This window comes from Thamnophis elegans, chromosome 1 (genome assembly GCF_009769535.1).
Source record: "Thamnophis elegans isolate rThaEle1 chromosome 1, rThaEle1.pri, whole genome shotgun sequence".
Taxonomy (NCBI): domain Eukaryota; kingdom Metazoa; phylum Chordata; class Lepidosauria; order Squamata; family Colubridae; genus Thamnophis; species Thamnophis elegans.
Genome location: NC_045541.1, coordinates 70,950,295 through 70,973,478, shown reverse-complemented (window position 1 = coordinate 70,973,478; position 23,184 = coordinate 70,950,295).

The following is a 23,184-nucleotide window of genomic DNA, read 5'->3' as shown; positions in this document are numbered from 1 at the left end:
TTTCTGGGGTAACCAAATTCATAGGAGAATGGAAGACAGAAGAATAAAATGCAGAAAGAAGCATATCAGCAATTCGGTTAAAGAACTCTGCCATGCTCCCCAAAGTTTAATTGAACAATTATCTGAGAATGAGCATGTTTTGGTTAAGAATGAGCTGGTACATTGGCACTGAAAGTAATACTGACAGTTACCTGAAGGCCTCATGTTAACTCATGACCTTTTTTGAGAAATCCATAGTTTTGTAGAACTTGCCTTACCAAAAGGAAGAGCAATCAATCAATGCAGGTTGGGAAAGGATATAAGCCAGAGGTGGTATTCAGCCAGTAGCGGAAATTTTGAGTAGTTCGGAGAACTGTCAAGTAGGCTGGCCCCGTTGCCTCCCAGCTGATCTTCTTTTGTTGCCTTGAACAGGAGAACGGAGCTGGAAAGCAGCTTAATGGGGTGGGGAGGGAATGGGGATTTTGCAGTAACCTTCCTCTGCCACAACCACAAAGCTACGCCCATAGAGCCAATAGTAAATGGATTATTGCAAAATGATAAAGATTGCAATGATGCAGAGATCTGGGTTCAGAATAAAAAAGGAAAATTGTTCACACTTTTTCCTGACTAACTTCATGGCAGCAGCACCAAAAAAAACCCACCATGTTTAATTAAAGGAACTGTTGCAAGTTGCAACTCATGTAGCTATGAATGTTTGAACATACTTCTACCCTTTGAAGTCCAGCTTTTGCACAGAGCTAATAAAGAATGGAGTTTGTTAATTAGGTTGTTTATAAAGCTCGTGGAGAGTTCAAAGAATAGATGGGACGAAGCAAGAGTTCCATATGTTAGGGCTACCAAACCAAGATTGCAACAATGCAGTTAGCCAAGAAAATAACTGCAAGAGATCTAACTCTTTTCTGCCATTCTTATGGCTATTCAGATTTTTGCAGTCCAGTTCTGGTAACCTTATATAAATGGGAATCTGATCCTCCCAAATCCTGGGAAGCTCCAGCCTTTCAAATCGTAGAATGGGAGTTTGCCATTTGAGTTGTGCTGCCAAAACAATGTTGGTTATGTTGTTTGAGGAAGATGATATTGTGGAGAACAATATAAATGCCAGATCAATATAAATGTCACATAAATGGGGGGGAATCCATTGCTTTATCGCTAATATAAATATAGCTCTGTTTAGCTTATGTTTGGGCTGGGAGGAAATGAGGCCCTACTTGCATCTTATACAGCAATTGCATATTGAATCTGTTAATCATTGACAATCACTGATATTTCCAGGGGTCAGGACTACTGCACTTTCTTCGGCTCTCCTGAACACAGCAATCATCTGAGAAATAATCGCTCCCCTTTTTCAACCAACATTTCTCCACAAACCCCTGCATTATGATGATGATGATACTACTACTACTACTGCTGCTGCTGCTGCTACTACTACTACTACTACTAATAATAATAATAATAATAATAAAGATGCAACTAAAGGAACAAAACCTGAAAACTACAGACCAATAACATGCTTGCCAACAACCTTCAAATTACTCACAGGCATTATTGCAGATAACATGATGGATTATTTGGAAACAAACAACATCTTGCCAGTAGAGCAAAAAGGCAACAAAAGAAGGCAGGGGCACAAAAGATCAGCTCCTAATTGATAAAATGATATTAGAAAATTGTAAGAACAGAAAAACGAACTTGAATATGGTCTGGATTGATTACAAAAAGGCATTTGACTCACTGCCACATAGTTGGATCATAAAATGCTTAGAAACAACTGGCATTAGCAAAAATATTACATCCTTTACTGAAAAGGTGATGAAACAATGGAGAACTGAGTTAGCAGTAAGGAATGAGATCTACGGAATGGTTAATATCAAGCGAGGAATTTTCCAGGGTGATTCACTTTCACCTCTTCTCTTCATCATCGCGATGATCCCACTATCAGTAATCTTAAAAAAAAATGAAATTAGGCTCCAAACAGCCAACGAAGCTGAAAAAATTTCGCATTTACTATATATGGATGATTTGAAACTCTATGGAAAGTCAGAAATAGAAATCCAATCATTGACAAACACAGTCCGAGTATTCAGCACCGATATTTCAATGCAGTTTGGCATGGAAAAATGCGCCACTGTATCCATAAAAAGAGGCAAAATCACTGCATGTGTGGGAATTGAAATGCCCAATGGCCAACTAATTAAATGCAACGAAAATGAAGCCTACAAATACTTAGGCATTCTGCAGTTGGATAACATCAAGCATGGAGAAGTAAAAGCTATTGTCAGGCAAGAGTACACCAACAGAGTTAGGAAAATTTTGAAATCTAAATTGAATGGTGGAAATACAGTCAAGGGCAATATCAGTTATAAGATACACAGCTGGTATAGTTAACTGGACACAAGCTGATTTGGACATTTTGGACCGAAAAACCAGGAAACTAATGACAATGCACTACAGTTTACATCCACGTGGTGATACTGATAGACTGTACCTGCCCCGAAAATCAGGTGACAGAGGATTATTACAAGTGAAGCAAACAGTTGAAGAAGAAAAACATGCACTGGCTGATTATTTAAAAGAAAGTCAAGAACATCTATTAATTGAAGTAAAGAACAAAAAACTACTGAAGGCCCAACAGACGAAACAAGAATACAGAAAAGATGTGATAAAATCGAGAATGGAGTTGGCAGAACAAAGCACTGCATGGCTAATTTCTGGAAAAAAAAAAGATAAAGTGGACAGTGAACAACTTGGTTATGGTTAACAACAGGTACATTAAAGAAAGAACAGAGTCACTAATCCTCTGATGATGCCAAATGCAGACTTTGCAAAGAAGCTGATGAAACTGTTGATCACATACTCAGCTGCTGTAAAAAAAATCGCACAGACTGATTATAAATTGCGGCACAATTCAGTAGCACAAATGATCCATTGGAATTTGTGCAAAAATTGTAATATTAAAACAGCAACAAACTGGTGGGAACATCAGCCTGAAAAAGTCACCGAAAATCAGATGGTCAAGATCTTGTGGGATTTCCGTATACAAACCGACAAAATACTGGCGCATAACACCAGACATCACACTGGTTGAGAAAAATAAGGTCACAATCATAGACATCGCAAACCAGGTGATAGCAGGGTCGCCGAGAAGGAACATGAAAAAATCGCAAGATACCAGGACTTAAAAATCGAAATTCAACGACTATGGCACAAACCAGCAGTGGTAATTCCAGTGGTAATTGGCACACTGGTGCTATTCCAAAAGCACTGGAATTATATTTAAAACAGTTAAAAATTGACAAAATCACCATCAGTCAAATGCAAAAAGCCGCACTGCTTGGATCTGCACGCATATTACGAAAATACGTTACGACGTCCTAGGCCCCTGGGTGGGGCCCGACTAGTAACCAATGCCAAATCCGGCGAAACAACTGGCCGCTGTGATACAATTGTATAATAATAATAATAATAATAAAATAATAATAATAATAATAATAATAATAATATAATAATATTATTATTATTATATATTATTAATTATTATTTATTACAATTAAAAACAATTGAACCGGAATCCATCTTGGAAACAAACCAGTTAATGTACAGCGCAGCTGTAATAGTCACTAATGAACTAGGCATTAAAATTAAAGTACCTAGTCACACAACAGAAAAGCATCAAAGCCAAAGTGGAAAATCCGTCTAGAACAAAAATCAAAAATTAAGGGCAGATGCTAGTAACTTAAAGAACATGCATGAGCAACGGCTTAAAACAACAAAATCATAGATCGGCTAATCAGAAGATATAGATTGGATACAAGAAACATCAATGAACTGTAGAGATTGTAAAACAGCAGATAACAGCAACAGCTAGAAAAATTGAAAGATATGAGGCACGAATCATCCAATATAAAAAATCAGCAATTTCGATCAGACCAACGGCGTTTTTATCAAAGTCTTAATGTGAATGGTGACACCAAAAGTGAAAACCAGAAAAGCAGGCCACAGTTGAATTCTGGAAAGAATTGTGGGAAAATGCAAAGGACTACAACAAGGAAGCAAAGTGGATACATGACTTTGAGAAAAGCATTGGCAACAAACAATGCAAGTATTAGAAATAACAACTGAGATGATCAAAAATCGAGTTAAAAAGGTAAAGAATTGGACATCACCTGGAAAGGACCAATTACATGGTTTCTGGCTCAAATATCTGACCAGTTTACATGCAATATTGGCCAGGCAACTGAATGAAATTTTACAAAAGGGCCAAATTGATGAATGGTTGACAACTGGAAAAACATACTTGATTCAGAAAGATCCAACTAAAGGAACAACACCTGAAAACTATAGACCAATAACATGCTTACCAACAACCTTCAAATTACTCACAGGCATTATTGCAGATAACATGATGGATTATTTGGAAACAAACAACATCTTGCCAGTAGAGCAAAAAGGCAACAAAAAGGAGCAGGGGCACAAAATCAGCTTCTAATTGATAAAATGATATTAGAAAATTGTAAGAACAGAAAAACGAACTTGAATATGGTCTGGATTGATTACAAAAAGGCATTTGACTCACTGCCACATAGTTGGATCATAAAATGCTTAGAAACAACTGGCATTAGCAAAAATATTACATCCTTTACTGAAAAGGCAATGAAACAATGGAGAACTGAGTTGGCAGTAGGGAATGAGAGCTACGGAATGGTTAATATCAAGCGAGGAATTTTCCAGGGTGATTCACTTTCACCTCTTCTCTTCATCATCACAATGATCCCACTATCAGTAATCTTAAAAAAATGAAATTAGGCTACCAAACAGCCAAAAAAGCTGAAAAAATTTCGCATTTACTATATATGGATGATTTGAAACTCTATGGAAAGTCAGAAATAGAAATCCAATCATTGACAAATACAGTCCGAGTATTCAGCACCGATATTTCAATGCAGTTTGGCATGGAAAAATGCGCCACTGTATCCATAAAAAGGGGCAAAATCACTGCATCTGAGGGAATTGAAATGCCCAATGGCCAACTAATTAAATGCAAAGAAAATGAAGCCTACAAATACTTAGGCATTCTGCAGTTGGATAACATCAAGCATGGAGAAGTAAAAACTATTGTCAGGCAAGAGTACACCAACAGAGTTAGGAAAATTTTGAAATCTAAATTGAATGGTGGAAATACAATCAAGGCCATAAATACCTGGGCAATACCAGTTATAAGATACACAGCTGGCATAGTTAACTGGACACAAGCTAATTTGGACCTTTTGGACCAAAAACCAGAAACTAATGACAATGCACTACAGTTTACATCCACGTGGTGATACTGATAGACTATATCTGCCCCGAAAATCAGGTGGCAGAGGATTATTACAAGTGAAGCAAACAGTTGAAGAAGAAAAACATGCACTGGCTGATTATTTAAAAGACACTCAAGAACATCTATTAATCGAAGTAAAGAACAAAAATCTACTGAAGGCCCAACAGACAAACAAGAATACAGAAAGATGTGATAAAATCAAGAATGGAGAGTTGGCAGAACAAAGCACTGCATGGTCAATTTCTGGAAAAAATAAAAGATAAAGTGGACAGTGAACAAACTTGGTTATGGTTAAAAACAGGTACATTAAAGAAAGAAACAGAGTCACTAATCCTGGCTGCGCAAGAACAAGCTATCCGCACAAATGCCATTAAGGCCAAAATCGAAAATCCTCTGATGATGCCAAATGCAGACTTTGCAAAGAAGCTGATGAAACTGTTGATCACATACTCAGCTGCTGTAAAAAAATCACGCAGACTGATTATAAATTGCGGCACAATTCAGTAGCACAAATGATCCATTGGAATTTGTGCAAAATTATAATATTAGAACAGCAACAAACTGGTGGGAACATCAGCCTGATAAAGTCACCGAAAATCAGATGGTCAAGATCTTGTGGGATTTCCGTATACAAACCGACAAAATACTGGCGCATAATACACCAGACATCACACTGGTTGAGAAAATAAGGTCACAATTATAGACATCGCAATACCAGGTGATAGCAGGGTCGCCGAGAAGGAACATGAAAAAATCGCAAGATACCAGGACTTAAAAATCGAAATTCAACGACTATGGCACAAACCAGCAGTGGTAATTCCAGTGGTAATTGGCACACTGGGTGCTATTCCAAAAGCCTGGAATTACATTTAAAACAGTTAAAATTGACAAAATCACCATCAGTCAAATGCAAAAAGCTGCACTGCTTGGATCTGCACGCATATGAAAATACGTTACAACGTCCTAGGCCCCTGGGGGGCCCGACTAGTAACCAATGCCAAATCCGGCGAAACAACTGGCCGCTGTGATACAATTGTACAACAACAACAATAATAATAATATATAATAATAATTCTGTTGTGATATAATAATAAAAGCAACATAAAAGGAACCAAAAAACTTGTATAATATTTTAGATAATTTTTTAATCATCTTTCCCATTATTGTCAATATAAATGCCCAGTCCCAGTTCTTACAGAAGCCTCTGACCATATGCTTGCATGCATGCATGCTCTTTCTTAGCAATATCTGCATGCTAATGCCAACTGCTGCATCTTACACAATGAACTATTGTAAGTTGAGTAGTACCTGTAACAGGTGGCAGGGATGGAGGAGTGGCCTAATTCTCTTCTAAAAAAGCACTAAGAATGTTCCAAAATGGCCCAGGTGACATATCATATGTAATGGTGGGATTCATTGTTTTTTTACTATCGGTTCTGTGGGCTTGACTTGGTTGACGTGGCGTGGCTTGGTGGGCATGGCCTGGTGGGCGTGGCAGGGGAAGGATATTGTAAAATCTCCATTCCCTCCCCACTCCAGGGGAAGGTTACCGCAAAATCCCCATTTCCTCCCGATCAGCTGAGACTCAGGAGGCACAGAATAGATGGGGGCAGGGCCAGTCAGAGGTGGTATTTTACCAGTTCTCCAAACTACTCAAAATTTCCGCTACCAGTTCTCCAGAACTTGTCAGAACCTGCTGAATAGCACCTCTGATCATATGCATGGAGGATGCATGTAGAGAGAAACTGAAGGAACTAGGATGCATGAGCTTCATTCTAATCTTCAGGTAATCTTCTATGGTCCCTGGAGCAGATTTCCAAGAAATATAATTTTGAGTTTGTGAGGAGCAGCATTTTATGCTGCCAAAGCCATGACATTCCCCCAAAAAATTAAAGCAGTAAAATGTTGGCCATACAAACCAATTATTGGAAGAACCTGTTACATCAGAGGAGGAAAGAAATAATGGAACACCACTGGCGGAATCTAGTTCTCATTCCCAGTTGAAATTGCCCTTCTGAGCAGCATGGGATTGGCACAAGCCCAGTTTTTTTCAATACTTTTTCAAGAGATCACTGCACTTGTATTTCTAAAGATCCCACGTAAGACTGACAAGCACTATGGGTTCTCAGTTACTGGAGCAGATGCTTCTGTAGGGACCAGATGCCTGGTCTCTCCTACATCCTTTGCCAAAGTAGCCATGGAGGACAAATTGCTGTGAAGGGATCTCTGCCTAGAGTGATTCATAAGAGCTTGGCAGATCCCAACCCCTGAACATGTTAGCAGCTGCAGCACTGGACTCAATTTGCGTGAGATGGATAGCCATACAAATGTGATCGATAGCTAGATGACAGACAGACAGATGACAGTGATGGATAGATAGGAGAGAGAGAGAGGGAGGGAGAGAGAGAGGGAGGGAGGGAGGGAGGGAGAGAGAGGAGAGATTTGTTACCAGAGCAATTTCATGCTTTGGGTGGAATTAATTCTGAGTTTTTGCTGTCTAACCCTTAACCCCTCTGTAATTAATCCTATAATCCTACCTACTTGGAATAAAATCACTGAACTCAATAGAATACAATTCTATTCTAAGCCACCCAGAGTTATGTCGAGGTAAGACAGGTGGCATGTAAATGTTATAAATGTATAATTTATAAATTATATTATTACTATTTATCAATACATACATTCTAAAGTGATATGTAGAAAAGCAATTATTCATTTGCTGCTTCTCTCATAATGTCGATGATGATCTGTAGTTCACAAGGCTCCCCTCATTTCGGGACCTAATTTTAGATGAGAGGGCAGACCTGGCATGTATTACTGAAACCTGGCTGGGCCCGGAGGGAGGAGTCCCCCTCACTGAAATGTGCCCAGAGGGTTTTCAGGTGCTTCATCAGCCGCGACCCCAAGAAAGGGGGGGGTGTGGCTATTGTTATCCGAGAGTCTCTAGTACCTCGTAGGATCCCTGCTCCGGAGCTTGTCGGGTGAGTCCTTGCTGGTGAAGTTGGACCTCAAGGGTCAAGTGGGATTGCTGTTAACGTACCTGCCTCCCAACAGCGTTGCAGCAGCCCTCCCCTCGCTCCTCGAGTCAGTAGCTGAGCTGGCAATTGAGTTCCCCAGGCTTATGGTTCTGGGGGATTTCAATTTGCCTTCGCTCGGTGAACACTCTGATGGAGCGCAGGAGTTCATGGCTTCCATGACAGCCATGGGCTTGACCCAAGTAATTCGGGGCCCGAGTCACTCGGCGGGTCACATGCTCGACCTCGTATTCCTCTCGGAGCAGTGGAGTTGTGATCTTGGTTTGAGGGGTAGCGAGATCTTACCCCTGTCATGGTCAGACCACTACCTACTGTGGCTTGACTTTCGGAGACCAAACCCCCACTGTAGGGAGGAGGAACCAATTAGGTGGTTCCACCCCAGGCGCCTTATGGACCCTTTGGGCTTTCAGACGGAGCTTGGTGTTGTTCCTGATACCCTCGCCCGCAGTCGGCGGAGTCTCTGGTTGCTGCCTGGAATTCAGCAGCGGCAGAGGCTCTTAACCAGATTGCGCCTTTATGGCCGATCCGAGGCAGTGGATCCAGGAGGGCTCCTTGGTTTACTGAGGAACTCCGGGAGATGAAGCGCCGAAAGAGATGTAGAGCAACGATGGAGATCCAGTAAGTCTGAGTCAGACCGAGCGCTTTTAACATCTAGCATCAGAGTCTACCTTCGGGCAATCAGGACGACAAAAAGAACACACATTGCCTCTCTGATAGCTTCCGCTGAGTCGCACCCAGCTGCCTTGTTCAGGATAACCCGTTCCCTCCTAAACAGGAGGGATACGAGCGATCCTTTGCAAGGCAGAGCTGAGGACTACGTCCAATTCCTCGCGGATAAAGTTGCTCGGCTTCGGACGGACCTGGACTCCAATTGCGCAGAGCCAGCCGAGGCACCAGGGGAGAATCTGGATGGACATCACTGGATTGATTTTCAAGCTGTTACCCTGAGGACGTGGACAAGGCCATGGGAGCCGTAAGTGCCTCCACATGTGTGCTGGACCCGTGCCCCTCCTGGATGGTTGCTAACAGCAGGGAGGTGACACGGGGCTGGATCCAGGCGGTTATTACCGCCTCCCTTCGGGAGGGGTTCTTTCCCCCCGCTCTAAAGGCAGCTGCAGTGAGACCACTTCTGAAGAAGCCATCTTTGGATCCAGCGTCTTAAACAACTATCGTCCAGCTCTCCAACCCTCCCCTTCATGGGAAGGTTGTTGAGAAAGTGGTGGCCTTTCAGCTCCGGCGGTCCTTGGAGGAAACCGATTATTAGATCCCTTTCAGGCAGGATTTAGGCCTGGCTACAGCATGGAAACTGCTTGGTCCGCTGACCTGATGATCTCTGGAGAGCCAGGGATGGAGGTCAGGCCTCCGTCCTAGTGCTCCTTGACCTCTCAGCGGCCTTCGATACCATCAACCATGTTCCTTCTGCGACGACTGCGGGAGGTGGGGGATGGGAGCACTGGTCTACGGTGGTTCTCCTATTACCTCTCGGACCAGGTCGCAGGTCGGTGTGGTCGAGGGCAGAGATCGACCCCCTAGCCCCGGATTATGGGGTGCCACCGGTTCGGTCCTTTCCCCCCTCCTGTTTAACATCTACATGAAGCGGCTGGGTGAGATCATTCGACGGCAACGGATAAATACCATCAGTATGCGGATGATACACAGTTGTATCTGTCCGCCCTGTGCCAACTCAGTGAAGCGGTTGACGTGATGTGCCAGTGCCTCGAGGCTGTTAGGTCTGGATGGGGCTTAAGAAGCTTGTACTCAACCCAGATAAACCGAGTGGCTGATGTGTTTCCCTCCTACTAATTGGCCAAGTTTTCCATCTCTCAGGCTGGGGGGTCAAACAGTACGCCCCTCAACAGGGTCCGCAATTGGGAGTCCTCCTGGACTCACAGCTGACTTTCAAACACACTTGTCGGCTGTGACCAGGGGGCATTTGCCCAGGTTCGCCTGGTGCACCAGTTGCGTCCCTACCTGAACCAGGAGGCCCTCACAACAGTCACTCGTGCCCTTGTGACCTCTAGACTGGACTACTGCACGTGCTCTACATGGGGCAGCCCTTGAAGAGCATTCGGAGACTTGAGCTTGTCCAGAATGCAGCTGTGCGAGCGATCGTGGGTGCACCTCGTTCACCCACGTAACACCTATCCTCCGCGAGCTGCACTGGCTGCCTATTGTTCTTCGGATACGCTTCAAGGCGCTAGTCGTCACTTATAAAAGCCCTTCATGGTATTGGACCTGGGTACTTGAGAGACTGCCTGCTGCCAATTAGCTCCATAGACTGATTAGATCCCACAGATTAGGCCTCCTCCGAAGTCCATCCGCCGGCCAATGCCGGCTGGGTGACTACCCGGAGGAGAGCCTTCTCTGTGGCTTCTCCAGCCCTCTGGAACGAGCTCCCCGTGGAGATTCGAACCCTCACCACCCTCCAGCCTTCCGCAAAGCCCTTAAAAACCTGGCGGTTCCGACAGGCCTGGGCTAAAGACTTTTGCCCCCCTCTCGAATGGTATGGTTGTTGTGTGCTTTTAATTGTGTATTGTTTTGTTCATCTTTTTTATCCCTTATCTGTATCCCCTTCCCTGACTTGGATTGTGAGCCCCCTGAGTCCCCTTCGGGAAAAGGGCGGCATATAAATGCAATAAATTCAATTCAATTCAATGATGATGATGATATTTGCAAAATAGTGCCAAGCTAAATGTCCCTCTCTTCCTTTCACCTGCCTTTGCCCAGCAGAACTTTTTGAATGTTGAATGATCTTCAAGGGTCAGAGCTCATCTAGCAGGAAGCTCAGGTGGGTTGTTTCCAGTTTGCTTGACTGTTGGATGAGGTTTGTCAATTGTGCTTGTGGCATCACACGTATTGCATTTAGTTGCTATTTCTTCAATTGGCCATGAGCAGAGGAGACTTTGCTGATGAGAAAGTTTTGCAAATTGAAATAACCAATTGAAGTCTCAGGAGCTCTTCTTGTTCTAACCATGCAGGAATTGAAAACCTGAAAGCAATGTTGCCCAGTGCAAAATGCATGCAGAACGAAAGGTCAGAGATTAAGCTTAAAGATTCTTTTTAGCAGCATCACTGCATTTGACTCAGCATCATTCCCACCCAAAGTCTGCTCCTAGTCATCCAGGTTTTCCTCATTTCCTTATTATCCAGTTTATTTAAGTGGGAAAATTAATCAGATGCCTTTCTCATTGTATTGCAGATCCCCCAGAATTGTTTCAATAGAGACAGCCTGTTGGAATACAGCACATACATCTAATTTATCATACAAGTTAAATAATTATAAATTGTAGTTAGACACCTGTCTGGTTCTGCTTCAAGTATGGTGTTTACCCAGAAAGACAAACAAGATCAGAGGTGGTATTCTGCTGGTTCAAACCAGTTCACCGAACCAGTAGTGGAAATCGAGGCTGGCCCCGCCCACTCACCCCGGCTCTATAGCATAGCAATAGCACTTAGACTTATATACCGCTTCATAGTGCTTTTACAGCCCTCTCTAAGGAGTTTACAGAGTCAGCCTATTGCCCCCCAAAATCTGGTCCTTATTTTACCACCTCGAAGGATGAAGGCTGAGTCAACTTTGCACCTGGTGAGATTTGATCTGCCAAACTGCAGCTAGCAGTCAGCTGAAGTAGCCTGCAATACTTCACTCTAAACCACTGTGCCACCTCAGCATCCCATTAGGTACTTTTTTAGCTAAAGTGCATGCATGGAAGGTTGAGCGCATGTGAAAATGTGGCTTGTGCCTGCTCACATTTGTAAACTAGGCAGGGAAAGCAAATGAATATCACCCTTGAACAAGATGCTTTGTCCTCAGGTATGATATGGCTCCATTTCTGTCGAAAAAGAGAGCAGTAATCCAAACCAGTTTACTGTATGCTTCTCTGCTGGATAAGAAGACTTCATAGCCGTGACTAATAGAACCAATGTGATATTACATCTATAGGCAAGACTGTATTTCAGTGACCTAAATGTAATTCCCTAAGAAAATAGAAGGAGACAGAAATAAACAGATGCTTCCAAGCTTCAGCAAAATGTTGATAATGCTATTTGAACACCTCCCTGCTGCTAGCAGTACAAAATCCGGGATGGGGAGAGGAGGAGAAGTGTCAGGAGTAAAGACAAATGAAATCATTTCAAATTCCTTCCCAAACCGGGTGACTATCAAGGCAAATCTTGGAAACAAACGTTGAAATATTTGGCATTTTCGCTAATGATTTAATATTTTATCAGCATCTGTATTATTCTTGTAATCTGAATCTAAAATCAACTGAAATTTGTTGGCTATTAATATGGTTTCTCTTCCACCATATAATCAACATTAACAACATTCCTATAATCAACAAACAGAAGGCACAAGTATTATCTGAATCCTTTTTGCAAAAGTCTAAGTTACAACTCCTAGCTTTTGGCAAGATATGCATCAAGATATATTCATCAAAGTAAGCAGGATATGGTTGGCATGGCTTGCAGTAGAAGGAAACAAGCCCATCAAAAAACCGTAGTGGCTAAACAACATCAAAGCCATCACCAGTCAGAGCATAAAACAACTGAAATAAGAAGGAAAATGTGCAGACAGCTGATCCCTAGAGTCACCAAGAATCCGACATGATTAAACAGATATCATCATTGAGGGATAACTGCAACCCCCCCCCCCCCCCTTTTATTATGCATGGGCAGTGGGAATCTTTCAATTCTGGTAATGTGCTTTCATTTCTTCTTTATTTCTCTAGCTCCTTCTGCTCCTTTGCTTGTTCATTTTTCTATTCCCTTCCACTCTCTGCTGCATTCGTCTATCCTCTTGCCTGCCTAACATTGAATACTTTTATGATTTGAATTTTGGGTGCTATCCACTTTCCGTTTAAAATTAATCATGTACTAAAAGTTCTAAGTCCAAATACAGCAAATAGCTAAAGCTGCAAGCATAAATTGCTGTGAATAATCCAATATCTAAGTCTCTCTCCTTTTCTTATGAATCCTAATCTTTATCTTATGTGAATCTAAAATTGGAAACAGCTGACAGTTTTTCTTTTGCCATATCACTTAGGACAGTTGATTGTTTGGAGCACCCTGCTGTCAATAAAACTAAATATTGCAAGAGAGCATACTGAAGATGACTGTCGGTATTCTATCATCTGCATGCAGAGTATAGGACTCCAGCGTGAACACAGAATAAGCACTCTTCTTCCTCTTCCTCCTTGCTGGCCTTTCTCTTCCTCTTGGAGACTTAACCATTCAAGGTAACTGCACTTCCCATCTCAACATCACTGTTGCAATCTGAATAGGTTGCCATTGCATTAATTCATGCTTGAAAAACACTTAACCAAAATGGACCATACTGAAGAAAACTGATGACTTTTACAAGGCTGTCCTTTCACACACACACACACACACACAAACACACACACACACACACAAACACCTACCTTACTATTTCATCAAGGAAGAAGCCTTGTAAATCATTTTCCCTAAAGTATTTCATAGGAACATATTACAGAATTTGCAAATTGCAATACATTTGATGGCAAAATTTATTAACATCTGCAGAAAAGAGGGGTGTGTGAGTAGTAGGGAAAATCAGCCCACAGGGCTCTGTCTTCACTTCTATTATATCGTAGTTTATAATATTCAGTTTCCTACCAGGCTTACAACAAGTGGTCCTCATTTAATCTCATCACTCATTCAGTGACTTGTGATAACACTGAACGAGTGCTAGTTATGACTGGTCTTCAAAGCTCCAGCCATCCCAACAGCCCAGATTTCAATCTAGTTACTTAGCAACCAGCCTGAATTTCTGACCCACACACCGTCCTACACCCAGCCATGCGACTGTGGTTTTTCAACCTTTCTTGTTGACTTCTGCCAAACGAAGTCAGGGGGAAGTTGATGGGAAGTCAGAAGCTGTGATCACATGAGATTAATGAACTCTGTGGTCCTTGCTTAACAACAATAATCCGGAGTTTGAAGGAACTGTTGCTGTTAAGTGGTGTGGACACGTGATGTTGCACTTTATGACCACATTGCTCAACCACGGTAATTCTGAACTCAGGTTACATTGTTGACCGAGGACTACTTATACAGGTAGTCCTTGAGTTATGAATGTAATGGAGCCTGCCAATTACATTAGAACCCCAAGGATTCATTGGAGTGAATCACATCAAATGAATGTTTGGCCACACAGTCGCAAATCGAATGTACAGGTCTTTAAGTGCACACGAGGTCTCTCAGGGTGGGGAAGGCTATGAGAGACCCAGTAATGGAACAGGCCCTCTGCTTAAGGCCACACAAAGACTTCCCAACCCACTGAGATATCTAATGCAATTGCTTCCCCCCCCCATTCTACTGTGTCACTTACTTTGCGAAGGTTAGTGAGCTTTCTCCTCCCTAGCTTCTCTGCCGTACAAGATCATGACCCCCAGAAGCTTCCAATCTCCATGCAAAATGTTGGCAAGCCAACAGGATGCTTTGAAGGAATGAAATTGTGCTGCTTTGAAGAGCCCCTTCGGCTTGCCAACATTTTGCGTGGAGACTGGAAACTTTTGGGCACCATGATCTTGTGGGACTTCAGCCACCCAGCCTCTTTTTCACAGAATGGTGGGTTGAAGTCATGCAAGATCATGGCACTCTCAGTATACAAAAACCGTTTGCAAGCCAATCGGATGCTGGAAGCAAAATTGTCCTGCTCTCAAAGAAACCGTAGCAGAGAGAAGACTGATCTTTGCAAGGTAAGTGAGTGCAGCGTGACAGGATGTGGGGGGGATTATAGGGAGTGGTGGTGGGGAAGTAGGTAGGGTGAGTACTGCAGTGCCTCTGCGATCATTGAATGACTGCTTTGGTGCTGCAACATTTGTAATTTTGGGATTGTGTCGTAAATACTTGGAAGGGTTATTACGTAACTTGGAATGGTCACTAAGTGAACTGTCGTAACTCAAGGATTACCTGTATTCCTTTTTCCTGTGCAATGTGCATTGTTATCTTTGCACATGTAACCAGTTTGTAGTTCACCCTCTCCCCTTAACACTGGACTATTCTTTGTCTTTGGTCAGAAATTTAACATGAAAGCATGCTATATGTGGAGCCAATGTTATCAACAGATACCATGAGGGGATCATCTCAGATTGCAGGGATTGGGAGATTAAAGTAACTTCAATAAATCTCTTAAATATGCTGGGCCTTCCCTGCTTGTCCCCAGGTTTTTTGGACAAGCCTAAAGAAAAACTGCATGCTCTACATGGGGCTGCCCTTGAAGAGTTTCGAAGACTTCAGCTAGTCCAGAATGCAGCCGCGTGAGCGATTGTGGGTGCACTAGGTACACCCACGTTACACCTATCCTCCGCGAGCTGCACTGGCTACCCATTGGTCTCCGGACTCGCTTCAAGGTGCTAGTCGTTACTTATAAAGCCCTACATGGCATTGGACCTGGGTACCTGAGAGACCGCCTCCTGCTAATTACCTCCCAAAGACCAATCAGATCGCACAGACTAGGCCTTCTTTGGATCCCATCTGCCAGCCAATGTTGGCTGGCGACCCCCTGGGGAGGGCCTTCTCTGTTGCAGCTCTAGCCCTCTGGAACGAGCTCCCCGTGGAGATCCGGACCCTTAACTACTCTCCCGGCCTTCCGCAAATCCACTAAGTCCTGCTGCTTGATACTGTTGAAGTATCCAGCCCCACGGTAACTATGAATGTTGTGTATTTTAAATTGTTGTTTTGTCTATTTATCCCCTTCCCCTTTTTATTGTAAGCCCCCGGAGTCCTTCGGAAGTGGGCGGCATACAAGACCAATAAACTATAACTATAACTATTGCCAAATTATCTCCCTTTTCTCCACCACTACATTAATGGAGAGATTGAAACTATTTTAAGCTCTTTACTTTTGATTTAGAATTGGGGAAAACTAGTTTATGGAAGACCACTTATAAGAGAGGTCAAAGCAGAGGGGCATGAAGTAGAAGAAAAAGTAGAATATGAAAGGGCAAAGAAATCAAATGTGAAATTTCTTAACTTGGAATGGAGCACCATGACATAAAAATCCATGGGTCAACTGGCAGAGACCCTGCATGATCCCTCTGGGATGTGGTTGTGCAGAATCCTTGGGAAACTTAGCTAGACAACTAGAGAAAATTGTGGAAGTAGGCTTTTTTTTTACTGCTGAATGTTATAATGCCATTCTTTAATAGCTCTGAACAATGCCACTCTGTACCAGTGTTTCTCAATCTTAGCTATTGTAAGATATGGGGATTTCAACTTCCAGAATTCCCCCACACATTTAAAAATGGGTAAGGTTGAGAAACACCATTCTTTATATTGCTATTTACATTAAGCCTTCTTGTTCATGGCCCATGAAATAGGATGCCAGTTAGTAATCCATTGTTGGTGTGTTAGTTAGTTGCAAAGTCATGTCCAATCCATTGTAACCCCGTGGACAATGTTCCTCCAGGCCTTCTTGTCTCCTACCATCCTTTGGAGTCCATTCGGTGACTCCATCCAGCCACCTCATTCTCTGTCGTCTCCTTCTTCTTTTGCCCTCAATCTTTCCCAACATTAGGCTCTTCTCCAGTGAGTCCTTCCTTCTCATTAGGTGGCCAAAGTATTTGAGTTTCATCTTCAGGATCTGGCCTTCTAAAGAGCAGTCAGGGGTGATAACAATCCATCTTATTATCCATATATGATAATCCATACTTTGTTGCTAAATAGGACGTAGTGGCTGAGTGACTAGGCTGCTGAGCTTGTCGATCAGTCGGTTGTCAATTCAGTGATTTGAATCCCTAGCACCACGTAACGGAGCAAGCTCCTGTTACTTGTCCCAGCTTCTGCCAACCTAACAGTTCGAAAGCATGTAAAAAATGCAAGTAGAAAAATATGGACCACTTTGGTGGGAAGGTAACAGCGTTCTGTGCTCCTTCAGCATTTAGTCATGCCGGCCACATGACCACAGAGAACATTTTTGAACAGCGCTGGCTCTTCAGCTTCCAGCTTCAACGGAGATGAGCACCGTCTCCTAGAGTTGGGAATGGCTAGCGCATATGTGCAAGGGGAACTTTTACCTTTATTTGCTAATATTCTGTTCTTCCTGCTGCTTCTTCATTGTCATTTGATTTGTAAGATATTGTTTTTAATGGTCATATAGTTCTTCAATCAGTCACCTTGAGCAAATACTAAGTATGGTTTCTACATGGTGAAAAGAGTAAGGTTCTACATTTAGACAAGAAAAACAGGTACAGTATAGGTGGTACCTTGCTCAAAAGTAGTAACTGTGAAAGGGATCTTGGAGTTCTAGTGGACAACCATTTAAATATGAGCCAGCAGTGTACAGCAGCTTCCAAAAAAGTCAACACAGTTCTAGGCTACATAAACAGAGGGATAAAATCAAGCTCATGTGAAGTGTTCATACCACTTTATAATGCCTTGGTTAGGCCACACTTGGAATACTGCATTCAGTTTTGGTCACCACGATTTAGAAAAGATGTGGAGACTCTAGAAAAAGTGCAGAGAAGAGCAACAAAGATGATTAGGGGACTGGAGACTAAAACATATGAAGAACTGTTGCAGGAACTGGGTATGTCTAGTTTAATGAAAAGAAGGACTAGTGGAGTCATGATAGCAGTGTTCCAATATCTCAAAGGCTGCCACAAAGAAAAGGGAGTCAAACTATTTTCCAAGGCATCTGAGGGTAGAACCAGAAGCAATGGGTGGAAACTGATCAAGGAGAGAAGCAACTTAGAACTGAGGAGAAATTTCCTGACAGTTAGAACAATTAATCAGTTGAACAGAAGTTGCCTCCAGAAGTTGTGAATGCCTCAACATTGGAAGTCTTTAAGAAGATGTTGGATAGCCATTTGTCTGAAATGGTATAGGGTTTCCTGCCTAGGGAGGGGGTTGGACTAGAAGACCTCCAAGGTCCCTTCCAACTCTGCTATTGCCTGTTTTCAGAACCAGTGCAGCCAAAACAAAGGAATAATAAAATACATGATTGCTCGAAGAAAATATCACACAGAGCCAGGATTCTAAAATAAAGGCGATGTTTTTGCACTGAGTCTATAGGATAATGCCATAGGGGACATAGGAGAAAAAGAGAGACAACCTGTGGCTTGCTTTGCTCATCCATTTTATAAATACTCCCATCTATTGAAATTGCCAAAAACAAAAAAAACCAACAACCGTTATTGACACAATTGTTTGAAGCATTATTGCAGCCATAACTTTTCCTTGAGCTACTTAAAGAATGAGTTTTCAAAATGAAAACACCAATTATTTTTTCTTTGAGAATAAGAACAGATCACGAACCTGGCATAGAAAAAGCAAGCCTGTTAACTTTTATGACTTTGCAAAAAGGCCAGAAACTGCTGGGGATGGGGAGACAGAAGCCCCAAAGCACCACAGGGTCTGGGGCGGATGGAGGAAAGGGAAAAATCTCAAGAGCTGGGAGACAAAATGAAATGGGAATTATTTCCAGTGGGAAATCACAAAACCTGAAATCCTTTAGGTCTCGAGAAAAGGCTAAGAAAAAAATATATTTCTTTCTCTGGGGCAGAAGCAGAGCTGATAAATTACAGAAATATGATCAGTTTAGCTTTCTAAGGCTTCCATAAACTCCACCACTACACTGTACAAAGGTGGCATTGATGGGACTTCCCTTATCCATGGAAGGGGATTAAGTTTGATACAACCTCTAGAATTTACTGCAAGTCTCCAAACATGTTTTGATTAGTGTTCTGTTAAATTTTCTTTCCATTTTAATTTGCTCCTTTTGTGTGATCTACTGTTTATTGTCAAACCAGAAGAAAGTTCTGTTTTTGATATAAGAACTTTGAAGAAAACTTGGCCAGATAATGGCTTTTTTCTGAGTCATCTGATTGTGGCCCACACTCTCCTTGTTAATTATCACTCATTAAAAGTTGTCAGATGCTTCCTTCCTCTTTTTAGGCTGTCCTTCTCTGCTTGCAGTTATTTAACATGCAAAAATCCTGTGTTCCATCTGCATAAAGTTGTGTGTCTGTGTGTATGTGTGTGTGAGAGAGGGGGGGGGACGGAGGGAGGAGTTACCAGAGAATGAATTTTATGATATTGTTAAATACAGTAGGATTTAACAAATACATTCCCCTGGAGTTTATTCACTTGGTACCTTGTATAAACTTGGAGGAGCACAACATATTAATGAAATAGCTTTTATCTTCCCTTTATATTTACTTTATTTTCATTGTACATATATACACAGTATACACATACAATGGAATTCACATAACACTCAGAGACCAGGCCCAACATACATGACAATCCCCAAACACCCACCACCACACCCACCAGAAAGTCCCCGTCCCTAAACCACCCAACCATCCACACGACAGACCAAGTTTCAGAGTTCTGGAGGGCCCCATGGAGAGGAAAGTAGATTACATCATAGCAACTCACATGCTCCAACATGAAATTTTCTTAGCTACACATCCTGCTTTATAACGCTCGTTCAGAAAACTTTTAGAATTTATTCTTAAATCTACAGGATCTCTCCTTTGATGTTGGCATGGTCATAAACCACAAATGGAAATAGTGGGATTCGGGTTATGCTAATCTCCTTTGAAGTCATGTGAACTGGGGCAATATAGTCACATCATATAGAAACTAATGTAATCTAAGGTATAAGGGCACTTTTGACACAGTTCACACAAGCAAAGCATGATCTGAAATCTTTTAGTGCAGAAGAAGTACAAGAAGTTGCTTTATGCACAACTGTCCTTCCACCTGTAGAGTCCCAATTTCACCATAGTTCTTCAGTTTTAGGGTTTTTCATAATTAGATGGTGACAGTATCCAGATAGAAAGCAATAATGCTTTTATAGAAATGGAGGCCAATATTCCTGGAGAAACTGTGGCACATCATAGAATATGTTCTCATCATACTATCCTGAAGAATGATATCTGCTTGATTTCCCAGTGTTTAAGGAAAAAAACCAGAATACAGGTAGCCACTCCACATTTTAAACAGAAACGTGAATTTGAAAAAATATGATTTTCTTATATTCTAGTCCAGGGGTGTCGAACTCACGGCCCGTGGACTGGATGCATCATATGCAGGCCCCTCCCACCCCAGCTCCACAAAGGGAAAAAAACATCACAATACATCACGTGATGGCAACGTGACACGGTGACTTTGACACCCGTGCTCTAGTCAATGAACAACTCAAGATTTTAAATCACAGTTGGAGCCTGCCTGGTTCCCATAACAACCTTAAATCAAATCACAGTTTCTTGACTTTGGAAGTTACATGGATTGATTCATTGATCTAGCTATTGATCTAGCTATCAAAATTTCTCCGAAGCAAGACCTTTGGATTGGTTCCTCTGGAGTATAGGCAAATGTAACTTTAAGCGAATTAAAAGTTAGAGTAACTCATAAAAGCCCAAAGTACACCATGACTCATTCATATCACTCACACACCAGCAACCTATGTTTCCAGTTGTATCTGAATTTGCAGTCTTAGACAGATTGTAAAAGTGAATCCCATAACATGAGCATAGCCTTCTGGTTTCAAGGTTGCTAAATACCCCAGGCAGCGCTTAGAAAACAAAGCTCTTTGTGTTGCCTTAGAGAGAACTGAGAGAACTGGAAAACACACTCCCTTTTTCAATCTCCACCACCATTTCTGACGGACAAAAGAAAGAGGTCAAACCTAACACATGCACACGAACACAAATAACTGATTGAAAACACTTTTAAAATTCAGTTTCATTTAAACTAAATTTCATATTCAGTCCATGCACTCCAACATAGTATGAAAGTGAAAAGCCGTCCGTGTGTGTGTGTCTGTGTCTGTGTGTATGTATATATTACATACATGTGTGTATACACACACACACATATACATACACACACACACACACAAATATGTGTGTGTGTTTAAGAGACAGGAACAGCATACACTGAATGGCATTGGAGTGGCATTGTGTACAGGAACATCTGTACCAGGGATGGGTTTCTGCCAGCATTACTGATGGTTTGGTGCATACACAATTTTCTCCATGCACGCATCAAGATTTGCTCCGTATGCATGCACAGTGGCCTGTAAATAGATCTGCGCATGCACAGGACATCAAAAATGTTTTTAAAAAGATGTCACGGTGACTGGGGAACTGGTTCAGGGGCGTGGCGAGCATGCCTGCCCTACCAGTTCTGCGACCCAGTCGCCATTTCCACTACCGGTTCCATCAAACTGGTGTGAACCGGTAGGAACCCATCACTGATCTGTACAGACCATGAGCTAACCTTCTTAAATCTAGATGAGAGTTCCCACAGAAAGTTCTGGAAAATAAAAGAGCTGAGATCAGGTGGGATTTCCAGATCCAGTCAGGGCAGGCAGGCTAGCCAATCAGCCAGACACTGTGGTAGTAGACAAAGACCAGAAGATAGTGGCAGCGATAAGTGTAGCAGTGCCAAGTGTAACATCAGGAATAAGGTGTATGAGAAACTGGAGACGTACCAGGGCCTGAAGGAGGAATTGGAGAAGATGTGGAATGTAAAGGCCAAAGGGGTTCCAGTGGTGATGGGCACACTCAGGACTGTGGCCCCTAAGCTGGGAGAGTGGCTCCAACAGATCCTAGGAATAGCATCAGAGCTCTCTGTCCAGAAGAGTGCAGTGCTAGGAACAGCTAAGATCCCACCAGAAGCTTCAAAATCCCAGGCTTCTGGTAGAGGATCTGAGATGGAGGAAGACACAGACTACCCATTGGGGTGAGAAGGGAGTGTACGTGTTTGTGTGTGTGTGTAAAGTAATTTTCCTCTGATAAATTCCATTTCCTCCCATCCTGATTGTCAACTTTAAAGCCCTTCATGATTTAGGACAAGGTTACTGAGAGACCATCTTCTCCCAATTGTTTCTACCTGCCCAATCCTATCTGGCAGGATGGTCATGCTTTGGATTGTATCAGCCAAGGAATGTCCAGAAGGCATAGCATCTCTGCCATAGTGTCTGCCCTCTGGAACATTTTCCCTCCAGAGATTAGGATGGCCCAATCCTATTGCCTTCTGGAAGGTCTTGAAGTCCTAGTTATATGCTCAGGCTTGGATCCCAAGTGTGTGATGAGTCCCATTTTTTGTTAAGCTTATATCTACAGATTTTAATAATTCTTGGCTGCTATATATATTACATTATACTACAACTGACACTGTTTTTAATTTATAATATGATTACTCACCACCCAGAGGCATTTGTTTGAGATGGACAGCCATAGGAAGGAAGAAAGGAAGGAAGGAAGGAAGGAAGGAAGGAAGGAAGGAAGGAAGGAAGGAAGGAAGGAAGGAAGGAAGGAAGGAAGGAAGGAAGAAAACTTTGTATGTTTTTCTGGACTGTACCTACTGTGTGCCAAGACTTCCCACAGATCTTGGTGGAACCTATGCATATGTAGTGTTTTGGAAATAAGATATTCATAACTCAGTGAACGAAACTCTGAAATAAAAGATCTCATCACAAATACAAAGATAGGAAATGCATAATTCAGCTAACACTAATTTTGACAAATGACAGTTTAACACAGTTTTGCACCTTGAAAGCTGACAACTGCACACATTCATTGAAATAAGTATTTCTACTCGGTGCTTGCCATTTGTATCACTGGTTATGTGCATTAAATCTAATGAGGGATAGACAGTGGGCTCTATGGTGAGAACATACTTGATATATGGCAAATTTTGGGTTCAGTTGCTGCAGTGATGGGATTAAAACATTTTTACTATGGGTAATGTGGGCGTGGCTTGGTGGGCATGGCATGGCTTGGGGGCATGGCAGGGGAAGGATACTGCAAAATCCCCATTTCTTCCCAATCAGCTGAGGCTCGGGAGGCAGAG